Source organism: Nannobrachium achirus (genome assembly GCF_963921795.1).
Source record: "Nannobrachium achirus genome assembly, chromosome: 19".
In the NCBI taxonomy this organism is placed as follows: domain Eukaryota; kingdom Metazoa; phylum Chordata; class Actinopteri; order Myctophiformes; family Myctophidae; genus Nannobrachium; species Nannobrachium achirus.
This window is the reverse complement of record NC_137826.1, coordinates 53,330,635-53,350,906: the sequence shown is the minus strand read 5'-3', so window position 1 is coordinate 53,350,906 and position 20,272 is coordinate 53,330,635.

Sequence of the window (20,272 nt, the reverse complement as noted above, 5' to 3'; positions counted from 1 at the left end):
ATTTATTTATTGGGTAATAAAAGGTAATATAATGTCTCCAGTTGCATAATTGCACATTTATGGCCTAATTGTGTTATTATTACTATTTTAGGCCTGCCAATGTTTGGGGAGAATTCAGTTTCATTTTAGCAACACACACACACACACACACACACACACACACACACACACACACACACACACACACACACACACACACACACACACACACACACACACACACACACACACACAGCTACCCTCCCCTGCCCCTTCTTTGTATATACTGTATATACTGTTTATTTAGACTTACTGTTTTCTTTTTTGTTTTTCTTTACATATCTACTGCATAGTACTGTGTTCTATTTGTCTGTCATTCAATGTTATATGAGATACTTCAATGGTTTCCAGTGGAAATAAGCTTAGTCTTTTCATGGATCTCCTTTTAGTAGACCTTGTACCAGTGAACTGTACCGTCATGAAACTGTACCTTTTCCTATGCAAACTTCTAATAAAGTCTTCAATCAATCAATGGTGTAAGTATCTTGCTATGAACTGTCTCTAGATGTGAGTCGCCCGAAGAGCCGCCGAACTTCTTGTAGGATACAGTCAGGCTCTCAGCTAGCTAGCGTAGTAGCGCTAATGTTAGACCCTCTGTGGAACACGTGGATTCTAGTTTGGTTAATTCCAGCAGAAAAGCTTGGTTACTGGTTGGCTATTTCTTCCCAATTGGCCAATTCCTACTTGTCTTGAGGAATACAGGTCCACTCGCCAAATTTCCAACTCGCCAAATCAACTTGCTAGGACACCTCTCCAATGAACAGGGTTGTCAACATTGGACTGTCAGTCCAGGAGATTTATTTTTTAGGGGGTGCACGGAACTCCCCAACAGGGGTCTGGTGGTCCTTCCCCCAAAACTTCTTAACAGATATATTTTCCTGTGTTCTGTTGAATTTTGTGCATGTTTGATACTTTTATCTGGCTTGCTTTACTAGCATATACCGTCTGTGTCTGTACTTCTCCTCCATTCAACACAGAGAAGAGAGAATGCGCTCGGTGCACCATAAAATATAACAGGGCACTGCACACACACTCCAGCGTGTGTAGACTTGTGCTTCGACGCATCGCGGTGTATTTGTGCTGTTTGTGCCGTCTTTTTTTTAGCGCATCACATCTAGGAACCGATAGGCAGTACCGAAATTACATATATTTTTTGGGTACCCAGGAACCGTCATGTTCTTATCGGTTCTGTGACAGAACCGATAAGAACATGACGGTTCCTGGGTACCCAAAAAATATATGTAATTTCGATGGGTACCGAAATTCGGTACCGGCCGGAATATAACACTGTCCCGGTACCGAATTTCGGTACCCATCCCTAGTAGAGATACTGTCATCATCATCATGAGATACGATAATGAACCGCTGCCACTTACCTATGCTTCAGAGGTTCCAAAATAACGCACTTCCAAGTCCACATGAGTTGTGTTTACGTTTTGTCCGTGGTGTAAAGCTTGGTGACGACTGACGAGAGCCAAGTTTTCAGACGTTGTGAGTTCTGTTCCGCTATATGACTTCCGGTGGACAATCTCTTCAGAATAAGAGTTTACAAAGTGGTGGGGAAAATTATTGTTATTATTATTAATATTAATATTGGGGGGGGGGGCTTTACTGGCCTTGTCTCTCATGCCCGCCTACGCCAGTGGATGGAAACTAACATGTTATGTTGGTTACTAGCTATGTTAGTTTTCATTTACTTATCAACCAATTTACAAATGTAAAAACAAAACAATACTAGGGAACTTAGAAGCAATCCGGTAAAAGCAAAACTAAAAAGACACACATCATAAATGTATTTATAAAATAAACGTTTTAAAAAGGCATTCATTACTATGATCTTAATTTGAAGTAGACCGGAATAGTTATATTTAATGTTTAAAACCGGATGTCCTATATTTGCCAAAAGAACAGTGCGGACTCCGGACTGGAAGAATGGCAACAGTAGCTGGTAAGTGAGTCCTTGTGAGAATAGAACGCATGACCCGTTCAGATCACCTGGCTGACATCGGTTGATTAAATGTTAACTGTGGGGATTATTACCATGGCAACTCAACTCAGTCCCGAGTTTGTAGCCTGTGTGTTAGCAAATAGGCAATGTATATTATTAGCTAGCATGCTAACCTCATGGCCGCCTTTTGTTAGCACCTTTCGCGGTTAAAATGTGATTTTATTTGTTTATCTGTGAATTTAAAATATATATTATTATCGGTTTTAGTAGTTGCATTGTTTTAACCAGCACCACGGTGACGCAAAGTCGGCAATTCATTTAATATAATTGATATGAACTAAGAAAGCAAAGTGCACAAAGCTAAAGGCTATTTGGTTGAAGTCAAGGGGATCAATCCACCTTGCAGTTACCAATTCTGGTCTCCATCAGTGTTTGCTATGTGTATGCATGTGAAAATTACTGGATAGGCGGGATAGATATTGCGTCTAGCTGAGCAACACCAGAGGCAGCTCCACTAATCATGCTCCACTAATCACTCCAATTCTTTCTCCTGCCATACCATAGCCTGATTTCAAACTCTACGATGCAGTTCACTCAGAGTGGGCGGGTCTATTGGCTGGAGCCAGGCTAGCCATACCACCAACTTGTTGAACGCCCTTCCAAGAAGAGCAAATATGTGTATGTTTGAGAACCTTCTCATTGCAACAGAAAATTATTTTAGAATCATTAAACAGATTAAATTAGTTTGTAAACAGAGCTGTGGGTTTTTGTGTTCCCTCACACCCCTCTGAGGGGTGGAGACACACATTAACATGTCAAAGCCAACATTTACATCTGCAGTTTCTGTTGGCTATTGTGTTGTCCTCATGTGTGACAAACTATGAGAGCCTTTTAACCAGATTCTTGGTTCGAGGTTTAACTACATTCAAATAAGCATATATTCTTCAAATATATTCAGATTTCAATGAATGACACGTCATTTGAAAGCTTATATTCTGTACTTCCATGATCTCCAGTCACATATTGTATGTTTCTTAAAGAATTGAGGAGACTCCTGGCCCTGTTACTGAAGTGAACAAGCATTATAGCAATGGTTAGTATTAGAGAGCTTTAAGCTTAGAACTGTACACAAGTAATTGAACTGGGTGGGTCTTTGATGATTGTTTTTAGACTTTAAAGGAGTAGTTCACCCCCAAAATGATTTTTTTCCCCCTATTGATTACTCATGCCATAGAGACTTGAGTTCAATAATATTTTTTTGTGTTTGTCGCATTCCTAAGACAAAAATGTGATTATAGTAAATTTACCCCCATTGATTCCGGATGCATGGGGACCCAAGTGCATGGACCTCGATGGGGACCCAAATGCATGGCACTATCAGGGTAATCGTTTGTCTTTTTTTCTATTTTTCGTCTTAGGAATGCAACAAAAAACGAAAAATATTATTGAACTCGAGTCTCCATGGCATGAGTAATCAATAGGAAAAAGTCATTTTGGGGGTGAACTACTCCTTAAAAAAAATGTAAAACAAGTTTTAAGCAGGCATGCAAGGCATATTATTAAATCACCACAATGTGTGTTCTGAAATGTTTCCAGATAGTTGATGTGCTATGTTAATGTGCATGTCATTTCAGGGCTATTGGAAGCATCTGAGCCCCCCCCCCCCCCCCCTCTTCCTTTGCTCTGCTCTGATTGGTTGAATGATATGTGTGAAAGACCCTCCTCCGGTATAAGTAAAGTACCAAATAGTTGTTGTAGTCTATGTTGTTTGTATTTTCAGTTAATTCAGAGACAAGACAGTGAACCATTTCCATTCCAAGGATTTTACATTGAGGAACAACTGAACAACAAGGTAAGAGTTTGCACACTTTAATGATGTGGTTGAGACTTTACACTCCATAGTAATGGTCAACAAGTTATATTGTTTGGTTGGGCTACAAAATACAAACATTGAAGGAGACTTTATTATAAATGAGATTTGTGTCGCCTCTCTTTTCTCCCCCATGTGTTTAATACCAAGCCATTCATCATTACAGATGGACCAACAGGGGGAAGTTGAGCAGTCCTGTAGAGAACCCAAAAGGAGGAAGAGTGAGCAGCAGGTTTGTTGTGTTTGTTTTATTTCATTTTACAACTATTACTATGTAATATCTATTATCTTTGTTGTGTTTTTGGTCACAAATAGTTTATATGTTAAATGTAATAGGCCTAATCTATAGTGTTCCATCCACCTAATTTACTATTAAAATGTAACTATTAAACTATGTTTATGATCATCTTTCGTTTTATATTGCCTTTTATTTATTTTATTTTATGCATTTTACAGGAGAATGCAACAGCGGTAGTGTTGAAGTCCTGTTTCGTCCCTCTATCACGTGTAAGGTTTAACAGTGGACTGTTGGATGTGAAGGATGAAATAGTTCCATTGGATCTTGCTAACATTGTGGAATACACAGCTGTTCCACAAAGTAAAATGGTAATTTGATTATAAATTATATCTGTTGGATGAGGCCTTATTACATCACATTGAACCATAGCAACAACACAGTGTCAATGCATTGCCAACACATTTTGAGCCTGTAGAAAGAGAGAGGGACAAAAGTGGTCAAATGAATTGCATAGTTGCTTGTATTTAGTATGGCCCAAAATGTTATGGGCACAATTAGAAACAGAATCTAGAAAATTAACAGACATAATCTGATACTTTTTTAGGTGGACTCAAGGCCATCAACTGACAGGGATACAGGGATGCTTATAAAGGAAGAGGGTCTTTGTATGCCGTGCACAACATACACGAAAGGTAAGAGCGATGATGATTCTTCCGCTGTGATCATAAAACGTGATTGATCCAGTGTGCTCCTAGACATTACTGTACAACTGACCCGACCAACTTCTCACTCACACATCACTCCCATAGGATGCTTAGAGTACTAAACTCTGCTGTTCTTCGGATTCATTCATTTGGATGCACTCTTGGAAGCAGAGGAAAAGCATCCACATTAGATGGCCATTCATGTCTGTGTGCATTCAATGGGTTGTAGAATTGCACTCCTTGAAACATCACAGGTTCTATATGAAACATCACAGGATCAGTGCCAAATTGCTAATACTGCATTGGTTCCACCTCAATTAGCTTCATGCCTTAATTATTGTGTTTTTATTCCCGTTTAGACTTTGTCCCTGAGTGTAAGGAATCGTATTCACCTCAACTGAAGGAGGGGGGCGACAGACTGATCCAGAAGGAACCAGAATATCAACAGATTAAAGAGGAAGGAGAGGAGCTGTTCCAAATACAAGATGATCTCCCATTGGAGGCTGATGGGACACTGTTGACATTAGTAGCAGTGAAAAGTGAAGATGTTAAAAACAGAGAAACAGACCCTCCAGCCAGCACCTCTTATGCATGTATAGAGGACTGTATAACATCAAACCCAACTGGTGATGCTCAGCTGCTCTCTTCACACTGTTCTGAATCTGATACTGAAGACAGTGATGAGTGGGAGGAGACACAACATGTGAAAGGACAAAGATTTTCTATGAGCAGCAACATTTTCCACAGTGTGAAATCATCAAAAGAGAAGCCATCCATGAAAACTATTAGAGGGGAAAAGCCCCCTATAAGCACTCTTTGTGGCAACAACTTAAGTCCAAAGGGTCATTTGAAGCAGCACATGATTATTCAAGCAGGGGAGACACCATTTATCTGTACAGTCTGTGGCAACACGTTCAACCATAAGTGTAATCTGAAGCAGCACTTGAGGATTCATACAGGAGAAAAGCCCTTTAGCTGTACAGATTGTGGCAACAGCTTTAGTAATAGTAGTAATCTGAGGCAGCACATGAGGATTCATACTGGAGAACGGCCCTTTTGCTGTACACTTTGTGGTAAAAGCTTTATTCAAGAGAGTACTCTGAAGAACCACATGAGGATTCATACAGGAGAAAAGGCTTTTAGCTGTAAAGATTGTGGCAGCAGCTTTAGTAGAAATAGTATTCTGAAGCAGCACATGAGGATTCATACTGGAGAACGGCCCTTTCGCTGTACACTTTGTGGTAACAGCTTTAGTCAAGAGGGTAATCTGAAGAACCACATGTTAATTCATACAGGGGGAAAACCCTTTAGCTGCCCAATTTGTGACAGCCACTTTAGTATAAATAGTAATCTGAAGCAGCACATGAGGATTCATACTGGGGAAAGGCCCTTTAGCTGTACAGATTGTGGCAGCAGCTTTAGTCGAGAGGACAGTCTTAAGCAGCATGTGAGGATTCATACAGGGGAAAAACCCTTTAGCTGCACAGTTTGTGACAAAAACTTTACTACAAATAGTAATCTGAAGTACCACATGAGGATTCATACAGGGTAAAACGACATGGATGTGAGACAGTTTTAGTGGTAATGGTAGGCATACCTGGAAGCAGAACATGTGCATTCATACAGGGGAATATCCCTTCAGTCGTACTGTGTATAGCAGCAGATTTGGCCATGTTACAACTTTTAAAAACCACATGAGAATTCATACATGGGAAATCCCTTTAGCTGTAGAGATAGTGGCAACAACTTTAAGCAAAACGTTCTCCTGAAGATGCACATGTACATTCATACAGAGTTCCCACAGTAGCTGTATACTTTGTTTAATCTTTGTCTAATTTAATCTTTGAACGAAAGTTGGTCTATTTGGTAAAAATAGGTCAACAATACAAATGAAACTAGTTTTGTGCATTCATCCATTTTTAATGGTTGGGCCATGAGCCCCTGCCAAATTACCGGAACTACTTTATATTCATCTAAAACTGACCAGAACTCTGACCACGGGACTCTGGTAATGGATTAATACATTTGTAACCACTATTTTAATGGCAAGTATTTCACACAGCTTCATGTCAAAAATAGGTGAACTATCGCTTTAAGTTTTAAACTCACAACAATGTAAATGTTTTCTACTTTTTATGATGTAACAAACCAACAAAATTCATCAGTTTTAATATGCAGTGTTTATAGTACAGCAGGACAAGGAAGTCTGGAGGTCTCAGTTGGAACTGTTACCCCTGTGACCCGATTCCGGATAAGCGGTTGAAGATGGATGGATAGTACAGTACATAAGTAAATGTAAGGACGTCTTCTTTTGTGCATTCTTTTGAAAATAAAAGTTTTGAATCAGGATACCATTATCCATTGTATTGTTTTATTTGCATGTTTTTGCAAGGAATTGTTCAGACTTTTAGTAAATAATATAGGTAGTATTGCCATCAAGCATAAATTAAATGTTTTTTTCTGTTTGTGTTTGAGGGCTATTCAGCCAGGCCTAACTAAACTAAAATAGCTAAATGATTTTCATGATAGTTCATACAAAGTAAAAAACCCTTTAGCTGTACTGTTTGTGGCAGAAGCTTTAGCAAAAATACTCATCTGAAGCTCCTGAGGATGCGTACCGGAGCAAACCCTTTTAGTTGTAAAGATTGTGGCAAAAGCTTTAGTGAAAAAGGTTATCTGAAGCGGCACATGATGATTCATACAGGGGAAACATCCTGTACAGTGTGTGGCAGCAACTTTAGTTATTTTACAACCACAAGCAGAACTTTTGGTTCCTTTTAAACTGACAGGATAACAATGTCACTATTTTCCACTTTTTATTGTAACAAACTAAATATACACTCTGCAATGTGTATAGTGTGTAATGGAAGTTCTATTTTGTGCACTTCTTTGAAAAGAGTGTGTGTGTGTGTGTGTGTGTGTGTGTGTGTGTGTGTGTGTGTGTGTGTGTGTGTCCTAGTATATACTCTTGACATAAATCATCAAAATGGTAAAAAAAAGAAATCAAAAAAAGTGTTAACCTCATTATTTTAGGTGACAATGTGTAAAGTTGTATTTAACCATAATGACAGAACTGCATTAAGTTTGTACACGTTGATGTGTAATCTATACAGTACTCATATGAAACTCATACCTCAATTCATGTGTAACCACCTTGAGAGGTTGTACAATATCTTAAGTCACATTGTCTTGAGATAAAGTAACATTGTTGTGTGGCTTAAGACAAATAAAACGGCCTCGTTATCACTCTTGACATAGGTTGTAATACTACTGATGTGGGGACAGTAATGTGTTGTTTCAAGAGGAGGTCAACTTAGTGAAGAGATTGAGGAATTGTGTGGAATTGCTATTTGACCATTGTGTGAGAACTTCCTAATGCTTGTATCCTACATGTTTAACCCTGTAAAAGCCAACTATATGGATGAGTCACCTTTCAGATGTTGTTCCAGTATAAACAATAAGAATACAAAGGAATCCTAATCCTAAATTCCATGCCATTCACCCAATACTATTGGGGGCTATAGTATGCTCACTATACTTATCATACTAAAAGGAATACATGCAAATGAGTTGATCCATTCAGCAACAGGGTTACACACCTTAACCCATTCTCACCTGTATTTTAACAAAGGGACAAGCATCATCCAAAACATTCCACAACAGTCACAACCAGTGTCTTCTAACTGATTCTTTTCAAACACTACAACCAGGAATAATAATGTAGTGTACTAGGCATATGTAAATTATTGCCTCTCAGTGTTACCCCAGCTCTGTATCAAACAGAGTACAGACTAACCCAATCAGGAGACAGAACTCATGCAGGATACAGGATAAACAAGCACAACAGAAGAGACTAAACAGGGCAATTAACAGCAAACATTGCTAACTGGGACAATTGATCATATTGGTGCTGATTAATGGGTTACCGGTATATTGCCTGATGTATTTATGTACCCACTTGCAACTATATGGTATGTTTCTTAAAGAGTTGGGGAGACTCCTGGCACAGCGAACAAGCATTATAGCATATTAGGGCTCTAAGATTAAAACTGTAAGTAATTGCAATTTTAATGTAACACTTTTTTTTCTTTTTTTTTTAATAATGTAAAGCTAGTTTCAAGCAAACATGCAAGGCATATTATTAAACTAGAAAACTGTTCCTTCGAAACAGTGTGGGCTCGCTTCCAACCCAAAACAATAATAGTAAAAGTGTCAAGTTCCCAGGCAATGCTCTCTTTCATTTTACTGACGGGCCCAGGCAATGCTCTCTTTCATTTTACTGACGGGCCCAGTCCGGCCTGTTCGAAGTGGAGCGGTGAATCTGAGCAGCTATATCCTGTGTATGTATGTACAGTACTGTACCTTACTGTACTTCGCTGTACTCTACTGTACCTTACTTGACTGTACACTACTGTACCTTACTGTACTGTAACTTACTGTACTGTACTCTACTGCACTTTACTGTACCTTACTGTGCTGTACTGTACTGTACTTTACTGTACCTTACTGTACTGTACTTAATGTACTCTACTGTACCTTACTATACCTTACTGTACTGTACTTTAATGTACTCTACTGTACCTTACTGTACTGTACTTTAATGTACACTACTGTACCTTACTGTACTTTACTGTACTCTACTGAACCTTACTGTACTTTTACTGTACTCTACTGAACCTTACTGTACATATTCTATGTGTTCTAGATCTACATTTTTGATTCTGTGTTCACCGGCAATCAGTATACTGCTGCTAAATCTGCTAATTCATAACCATATAAATATTTATATATATAAATATATATAAAAGCACAATTGATGATTTCAACTGCACAAATTAGAGCACATCCAGCACAAAAAATGTAGACCATTTTTCCCGATTTGTAGCCAAACAATTGGGGTGCAAGCCTAAGCAAAACTATAACTTAGAATAATCCCTTATTCTTTTTAAGTAAAATTTCTAAAACACTACAAAACATGTCTCAAAGACAAATACAAGCAAACGTCTCCACAGTAACAGTTGTTGTGTGTGTGTGTGTGTGTGTGTGTGTGTGTGTGTGTGTGTGTGTGTGTGTGTGTGTGCGTGCGTGCGTGCGTGCGTGTGCGTGCACATTGTAGATCAACTTCATAGCAGTATTAAGTGGTCCATCTATGTTTTTTTTATTAATAATAAAATCTGCAAAATAACAAGTAACTGAAGCTGTCAAATGCTGTATTTATAGTAGAGTATATGTAACAAAAATGGAAAGTAGAGTAAAAGTACCTCAAAATTGTACTGTAGGTACAAGTACTTGTATATACTTGAGTAAATGTACTTGGTTACTTTGTAGCACCACTAGCCTTACATTAAGACGTGTCTGCCGAGACTTTCGCATTGTCACTGCAGGGCCGACTTATGTAAGGCTACATCACCACAGAACAGCCAATGACAGCCAAGCCTTTAATCACAGCTGTGTCAATCAGTAGAGTGTAGAGGGACATTTATTTATAGTTTTAAATATAACTATAGTTTTATACATCACACAGCTTAGACATTTGGATCAAATCAGACAGCAGACCTGTGTGAACGCATTGATATAAATAGCATATCTGAAGTGTGAATATTGCAGCCACAGCGACTTAATATAAACATGGGTCCCTTTCCCATGTCTCCACTCACTAAACCCATTGAAAATGCATTGGGTGCTTAAAGTTAAACATTTTTATTTTTTTATAATTATACTACAAAACATTTCAAAAAGAAAAATACACGCGCACTTGTCCTCAGTAAGCTGAACACATAAAAATTTGAATGGTGTCGAAAGGTATAAGCGTTTAGGAGATGAATCGCGCCAAAGTTTTAGGATACTGACTGTATGACTGACTGACTGATAGATAAATAATGAAGATAACTAAAGTGTGCTCGCCTTCCAGGCGAGCCCACAATCACCAGACTTTTTTTTTTAATAATGTAAAGCTAGTTTCAAGCAAACATGCAAGGCGTATTATTAAATCACCAGACTGTCTGTTCTGAAATGTTTCCAGATAGTTGATGTGTTATGTTAATGTTCATGTCAGCCCAGGGCTATTGGAAGCATCGTACCTCCCCCAACGTCCTTTACTCTGCTCTAATTGGTTGAATGAAATATGTGAAAGACCCTCCTCGGGTATAAGTAAAGTACCAAATCGTTGTTGTAGTCTAGTCTATGTTGTTTGTATGATCAGCTAATTCAGAGACAAGACAGTGAACCATTTCCAAGGAGTTTACATTGAGGAACAACTGAACAGCAAGGTAAGAGTTTGCACACTTTAATAATTATGCGGTTGAGACTTTACTGTAATAATGGCCAACGAGTTATATTGTTTGATAGGCTACAAAATACTAACATTGAAGGAGACTGTCATTATTAGAAATTAGATTTGTGTCGCCTCTCTTTTCTCCCCCATGTGTTTAATACCAAGCCATTCGTCATTACAGATGGACCAACAAGGGGAAGTTGAGCAGTCCTGTAGAGAACCCAAAAGAAGGAGGATTGAGCACCAGGTTTGTTGTGTTTGTTTTATTTAATTTTATAACTATTACCATGTATTATCTTTGTTTTTGGTCACAAATAGTTTATATGTTAAATGTAATAGGCCTAATCTATAGTGTTCCATCCACCTCATGTACTATTAAAATGTAACTATTAAACTATGTTTATGATCATCTTTCGTTTTATATTGCCTTTTATTTATTTTATTTTCTGCATTTTACAGGTGAATGCAACAGCGGTAGTGTTGAAGTCCTGTTTCGTCCCTCTATCACGTGTAAGGTTTAACAGTGGACTGTTGGATGTGAAGGATGAAATAGTTCCATTGGATCTTTCTAACATTGTGGAATCCACCGCTGTTCCACAAAGTAAAATGGTAATTTGATTATAAATTATATCTGTTGGATGAGGCCTTATTACATCACATTGAACCATAGCAAAAACAACACAGTGTCAATGCATTGCCAACACATTTTGAGTATGTAGATAGAGGGAAAAAAGTGGTCAAATTAATTGCATAGCTGCTAGCGTTTAAGTGGCTTAGGATGTTATGGCCCAAAACCAAACCTAGAAGATTCTAGAAGATTAACAGACATAATCTGATACCTCCAAGAGGAGACTTGGATTATAGCAATGAATTGTATATATCATTTTTTTCCTTTCCTATAGGTGGAGGCAACACCAGGTGTTGTGGCAGTGTCCTCAAGGCCATCACCTGACAGGGATGTAAAACATAGGGATACAGGGATGCTTATAAAGGAAGAGGGTCTTTGTATGCCGTGCACAACATACACGAAAGGTAAGACAGATGATGATTCTTCCGCTGTGATCATAAAACGTGATTGATCCAGTGTGCACCTAGACATTACTGTACAACTGACCCGACCAACTTCTCACTCACACACCACTCCCATGCTTAGGGTACTAAACTCAGAAGAGGAAAAGCATCCAAATTAGATGGCCATTCATGTCAATGGATTGTAGAATTGCCCTCCTCATATGAAACATCACAGGTTCTATATGAAACATCACAGGTTCTATGTGAAACATCACAGGTTCAGTGCCAAATTGCCAATACTGCATTGGTTTTTACCTCAATGAGCTTCATGCCTTAATTATTTTTATTTTTATTCCCGTTTAGACTTTGTCCCTGTGTGCAAGGAATCATATTCACCTATACAGAAGGAGAGGGGCCACATACTGATCCAGAAGGAACCAGAATATCAACAGATTAAAGAGGAAGGAGAGGAGCCGTTCCAAATACAAGATGATCTTCCATTGGAGGCTGATGGGACACTGTTGACATTAGTAGCAGTGAAAAGTGAAGACGTTGAAAACAGAGAAACAGACCCTCCAGCCAGCACCTCTTATGCATGTATAGAGGACTGTATAACATCAAAACCAACTGGTGATGCTCAGCTGCTCTCTTCACACTGTTCTGAATCTGATACTGAAGACAGTGATGAGTGGGAGGAGACACAACATGTGAAAGGACAAAGATTTTCTATGAGCAGCAACATTTTCCACAGTGTGAAATCATCAAAAGAGAAGCCATCCATGAAAACTATTAGAGGGGAAAAGCCCCTTATAGGCAGTCTTTGTGGCAACAACTTAAGTCCAAAGGGTCATTTGAAGCAGCACAGGATTATTCAAACAGGGGAGACGCCCTTTATCTGTACAGTCTGTGGCAACACGTTCAGCCGTGAGTGTAATCTGAAGCAGCACATGAGGATTCATACTGGAGAAAGGCCCTTTAGCTGTACAGATTGTGGCAGCAGCTTTAGTAAAAACAGTACTCTGAAGCAGCACATGAGGATTCATACTGGAGAAAGACCCTTTTGCTGTACACTTTGTGGTAACAGCTTTAGTCAAGAAGGTAATCTGAAGAACCACATGAGGATTCATACAGGGGAAAAACCCTTTGCATGCACAGTTTGTGACGTCAGCTTTACTACAAAAAGTATTCTGAAGAACCACATGAGGATTCATACAGGAGAAAAGCCCTTTAGATGTACAGATTGTGGCAGCAGCTTTAGTTGGGAGGGTGATCTGAAGAACCACATGAGGATTCATACAGGGGAAACCCCCTTTGCCTGCACAGTTTGTGACGACAGCTTTACTACAAAAAGTAATCTGAAGCAGCACATGAGGGTTCATACAGGAGAAAGGCCCTTTAGCTGTAAAGATTGTGGCAACAGCTTTAGTAAAGAGAGTAATCTGAAGAACCACACGAGGATTCATACAGGGGAAAAACCCTTTGCGTGCACAGTTTGTGACGACAGCTTTATTACACATAGTACTCTGAAGAACCACATGAGGATTCATACAGGGGACAAACCCTATAGCTGTACAGTGTGTGGCAGCAGCTTAAGTTGTTTTACAACCCTGAAGAACCACATGAGGATTCATACAGGAGAAAAACCCTTTAGCTGTACACTCTGTGGTAACAGCTTTGGTCAAGAGAGTTGTCTGAAGCGGCACATGAGGATTCATACAAGAGAAAGGCCCTTTAGCTGCACAGTTTGTGACAACAGCTTTAGTCAAGAGAGTAGTCTGAAGCTGCACATGAGGATTCATACAGGGGAAAAACCCTTTAGCTGTACAGATTGTGTCAGCAGCTTTAGTAGAAGTGATGTTCTGAAGCAACACATGAGGATTCATACAGGGGAAAAACCCTTTAGCTGCACAGTTTGTGACAAAAGCTTTACTGCAAATAGTACTTTGAAGCGGCACATGAGGATTCATACAGGGTAAAACCCCATGGCTGTGAGATTTCTGACAGGTTAGTGGTAATAGATCACTGTTCTGAATCTGATACTGAAGACAGTGATGAGTGGGAGGAGACACAACATGTGAAAGGACAAAGATTTTCTATGAGCAGCAACATTTTCCACAGTGTGAAATCATCAAAGGAGAGGCCATCCATGGAAACTATTAGAGGGGATGCTACAGTCTGCCTCACCACAAGCCAAACATTTGGTTCCTTTGCTTCTATACATACTGTATGACATCGGAAAATCACCATTTATGATGTAACAAACCAACAAAATGTGTCTGTTTTAATGTGCAATGTTTATAATAGTACAGTACATAGTAAGTGAATGTAACTAAGGACGTCTTCTTTTGAAAATAAACGTTTTGAATCAGGATACCATTATCCACTGTATTGTTTTATCATTTTTTTGCAAGGAATTGTTCAGATTTGTAGTAAATAATATAGGTAGTTTTGCCATCAAGCATCAGTTACACTGTGAAGCCACTGTGAATGAACCCATGCAACACTTCCTTGCTTAAGTTTTAAACTCACGAGACAGCTTTAGTGGTAATAGCAGGCCTACCTTGAAGCAGAACACAAGGATTCATACAGGGGAATATCCCTTCAGTCTTACTGTGTGTGGCAGCATATTTGACCATGTTACAACTTTTAAGAACCACATGAGAATTCATACATGGGAAATCCCTTTAGCTGTAGAGATAGTGGAAACACCTTTAAGCAAAACGTTCTCCTGAAGATGCACGTGGAGATTCATACAGAGTTCCCACCGTAGCTGTATATTTTGTTTAATTTAATCTTTGACTCAGCAGTTAGGGTGAAAGACCTATATTGTTTAGCATAAGCTTTGTCTCTTTTTCTGAACATCCTACATGTTTAACCCTGTAAAACCCAACTATATGGATGAACAGTTAAGTGTCACCTTTCAGATGTTGTTCCAGTATAAACAATAGGAATACAAATGAATCCTAATCCTAAATTCCATGCCATTCACCCAATACTGTTGGGGGCTATAGTATGCTCACTATACTTATCATGCTAAAAGGAATACATGCAAATGATTTGGTCCATCCATTCAGCAACAGGGTTACACACCTTAACCCATTCTCACCTGTATTTTAACAAAGGGACAAGCATCATCCTGTAGGCCTATGTAAAGGGGTGCTGGTAAGCATTTTATCCTGGTGAAAAGGTCCATATGTAGGCAATAGTGAAGTCCAGCAAATTAGCAAAATAGTTTTTTTTCATATTATCTAAGAGTGTATGTTTGAGAACCTTCTCATTGCAACAGGTATCCATTTTAGAACCATTAAACAGCTTAATTTAGTTTGTAAACAGAGCTGTGGTTTTTTTGTGTTCCCTTACACCCCTCTGAGGGGTGGAGACACACATTAACATGGCAAAGCCAACATTTACATCTGCAGACAGTTTCTGTTGGCTAATGTGTGGCTATTGTTCTCAGGTTTCAGCTGCAGATCACCACGAATAGGTTAGGGCGGGTGAGGGGTGGAGTTAACAATCCATTGTTCACACCCTTACCTGACTGCAGTAGTGTGACAAACTTTGAGAGCCTTTTAACCAGATTCTTGGTTCGAGGTTTAACTAAATTCAAATAAGCATATATTCTTCAAATATATTCAGATTTCAATGAATGACATGTCATTTGAAAGCGTATATTCTGTACTTTCATGATCTGCAAAATTCTGAAAAAAAGACCAATGCCTATATGGAACTTTTCTCCAGCCTCGGTCACATATTGTATGTTTCTTAAAGAGTTGAGGAGAATAGCTTTAAGCTTAGAACTGTACAAGTAATTACAATTTTAATGATGAACTGGGTGGGCCTTTGATGATTGTTTTTAGACATGTAAAACGAGTTTTAAGCAAGCATGCAAGGTATATTATTGAATGACCAGAATGTGTGTTCTGAAATGTTTCCAGATAGTTGATGTGCTATGTTAATGTTCATGTCAGCCCAGAGCTATTGGAAGCATCTTAGCTCCCCCCACTTCCTTTGCTCTGATTGGTTGAATGAAATGTGTGAAAGACCCTCCTCGGGTATAAGTAAAGTACCAACATGATTGTTGTAGTCTAGTCTATGTTGTTTGTATGATCAGTTAATTCAGAGACGAGACAGTGAACCATTTCCAAGGATTTGACTTTGAGGAACAACTGAACAGCAAGGTAAGAGTTTGCACACTTTAATTATGTGGTTGAGACTTTACACTTTACTGTAATAATGGCCAACAAGTTATATTGTTTGATAGGCTACAAAATACTAACATTGAAGGAGACTGTCTTTATTAGAAATTAGATTTGTGTCGCCTCTCTTTTCTCCCCCATGTGTTTAATACCAAGCCATTCGTCACTACAGATGGACCAACAGGGGGAAGTTGAGCAGTCCTGTAGAGAACCCAAAAGGAGGAAGATTGAGCACCAGGTTTGTTATGTTTGTTTTATTTCATTGCATAACTATTACCATGTATTATCTATTATCTTTGTTGAGTTTTTGGTCACAAATAGTTTACATGTTAAATGTAATAGGCCTAACCTATAGTGTTGATGGCGTGTTCATCCATCTCCTTTTTAATGGATAACATTTAAAATGTAACTATTAAACTATGATCATCTTTCGTTTTATATTGCATTTTATTTATTTTATTTTATTTTCTGCATTTTACTGGTGAATGCAACAGCGGTAGTGTTGAAGTCCTGTTTCGTCCCTCTATCACGTGTAAGGTTTAACAGTGGACTGTTGGATGTGAAGGATGAAATAGTTCCATTGGATCGTGCTAACATTGTGGAATACACAGCTGTTCCACAAAGTAAAATGGTAATTTGATTATAAATGATATCTGTTGGATGAGGCCTTATTACATCACATTGAACCATAGCAAAAACAACACAGTGTCAATGCATTGCCAACACATTTTGAGTACAAAAGTGGTCAAATTAATTGCATAGCTGCTTGGTTTAAGTGGTTTAGGATGTTATGGCCCAACATTCTGTGGGCCAAATTAGAAACCAAACATAGAAGATTAACAGTCATAATCTGATACCTCCAAGAGGAGACCTGGGGATTTAAGCAATGACATTTATATGTTGAATAATTGTTTTGTTTTTTGTTTTTTAGGTGGAGGCAACACCAGGTGTTGTGGCAGTGTCCTCAAGGCCATCACCTGACAGGGATGTAAAACATAGGGATACAGGGATGCTTATAAAGGAAGAGGGTCTTTGTATGCCGTGCACAACATACACGAAAGGTAAGAGCGATGATGATTCTTCCGCTGTGATCATAAAAGGTGATTGATCCAGTGTGCTCCTAGACATTACTGTACAACTGACCGACCATCACTCCCATATAGGATGCTTTAGGGTACTAAACTCTACTGTTCTTCGGATTCATTTCATTTGGATGCACTCAGCAGAGGACAAGCATCCTAATTAGATGGTCATTCGTGTCTGTGTGCATTCAATGGGTTGTAGAATTGCCCTCCTTATATGAAACATCACAGTCAGGTTATATGTGAAACAGGCACAGCACAGGTTCAGTGCCAAATTGCCAATACGGCATTGATTCTACCTCAATGAGCTTCATGCCTTAATTATTGTTTTTATTCCCATTTAGACTTAGACACTGTCCCTGTGTGTAAGGAATCGTATTCACCTCAACTGAAGGAGGGGGGCGACAGACTGATCAAGAAGGAACCAGAATCTCAACAGATTAAAGAGGATGGAGAGGAGCTGTTCCAAATACAAGATGATCTCCCATTTGAGACTGATGGGACACTGTTGACATTATTAGCGGTGAAAAGTGAAGATGTTGAAAACAGAGAAACATACCCTCCAGCCAGCACCTCATATGCATGTATAGAGGACTGTATAACATCAAAACCAACTAGTGATGCTCAGCTGCTCTCTTTACACTGTTCTGAATCTGATACTGAAGACAGTGATGAGTGGGACGAGACACAACATGTGAAAGGACAACGATTTTCTATGAGCAGCAACATTTTCCACAGTGTGAAATCATCAAAAGAGAAGCCATCCATGAAATCTATTAGAGGGGAAAAGCCCCTTATAGGCACTCTTTGTGGCAACAACTTAAGTCCAAAGGGTCATTTGAAGCAGCACATGAGTATTCAAGCAGGGGAGACACCCTTTATCTGTACCGTCTGTGGCAACAGGTTCAGCCACGAGTCTAATCTGAAGCAGCACATGAGGATTCATACAGGAGGGAAAAAAACTTTTAACTGTACAGATTGTGGCAGCGAATTTAGTTGCAGTAGCCATCTGAAGCAGCACATGAGGATTCATACAGGAGGGAAAAAAACTTTTAACTGTACAGATTGTGGCAGCGAATTTAGTTGCAGTAGCCATCTGAAGCAGCACATGAGGATTCATACAGGAGAAAAGCCCTTTAGCTGTACAGTTTGTGGCAGCAGCTTTAGTCAAAATACTCATCTGAAGCAGCACATGAGGGTTCATACCGGAGAAAAACCCTTTAGCTGTACAGATTGTGGCAGCAGCTTTAGTCAAAAGGACAGTCTGAAGCAGCACATGAGGATTCATACAGGGGAAAAACCCTTTAGCTGCACAGTTTGTGCCAAAAGCTTTACTACAAATAGAACTCTGAAGCAGCACATGAGGGTTCATACTGGGGACAAACCCTTTAGCTGCACAGTTTGTGGCAACCACTATAGTCATAGTAGTTATCTGAAGCTGCACATGAGAATTCATACAGGAGAAAGGCCCTTTAGCTGCACAGTCTGTGGCAGCAGCTATAGTCGAATAAATCTTCTAAAGCAGCACATGGGGATTCATACAGGGGAAAGGCCCTTTAGCTGCACAGTTTGTGACAACAGCTTTACTACAAATAGTCATCTGAAGCAGCACATGAGGATTCATACAGGGGAAAAGCCCTTTAGCTGCACAGTTTGTGGCAACAGCTATAGTCAAAGAAATGGTCTAAACCAGCACATGAGGATTCATACTGGAGAAAAACCCTTTAGATGTACAGATTGTGACAACAGCTTTACTACAAAAAGTCATCTAAAGCAGCACATGAGGATTCATACAGGGTAAAACGACATGGATGTGAGACAGTTTTAGTGGTAATAGGCCTACCTGGAAGCAGAACATGAGGATTCATACAGGGGAATATCCCATCAGTCGTACTGTGTATAGCAGCAGATTTGGCCATGTTACAACTTTTAAAAACCACATGAGAATTCATACATGGGAAATCCCTTTAGCTGTAGAGATAGTGGCAACAACTTTAAGCAAAACGTTCTCCTGAAGATGCACATGCACATTCATACAGAGTTCCCACGGTAGCTGTATACTTTGTTTCATCTTTGTCTAATTTAATCTTTGACGCAGCATTTTGGGCAAAAGGCCTACACTGTTTAGCATGAGCTTTGTCTCCTTTTTTGAAGTTTGGAAAATTAGCATGAGGATCATTCATTCTAATCACAGTATGACAAGCCACAGATGCTACAGTCTGCCTCACCACAAGCAGAACCTTTGGTTCCGTTGCTTCTATACATATTGTATAACCGTTGCAAATAGTTCTAGGCATATAGGGGTTTTGAGCCACTGTGAATGAACCCATGCAACACTGCCTTGCTTAAGTTTTAAACTCACAACAATGTAAATGTGTTCTACTTTTTATGATGTAACAAACCAACAAAATGTGTCAGTCTTAATGTGCAGTGTTTATAGTATAGTACATAAGTGAATGTTCTTCTTTTGAAAATAAAAGTTTTGAATCAGGATACCATTATCCATTGTATTATTTTATCATTTTTTGCAAAGAATTGTTCAGAGTTTTAGTAAATAATATAGGTAGTATTGCCATCGAGCATAAATTACATTTTTGGCTCTGTGTTTGTTTGAGGGCTATTCAACCATTTCAGCCAGGCCTAACTATTGTATGTTTCTTAAAGAGTTGGGGAGACTCCTGGCACAGCGAACAAGCATTATAGCATATTAGGGCTCTAAGATTAACCTGTTAACAATCCTGTATAATTTGCAAAAAACGCCTATACACAGCGTACCCAAAGTAAATTGATTGTAGTTTTAAAACCATTTGGAGTAATGCATTGGGCATGGTCTCATTTTGAAGGAAACATTTTGAAGTTTTACCCATGAATGAATAATCACTCTGTGTGCAACTGACATTGAGTAATGCA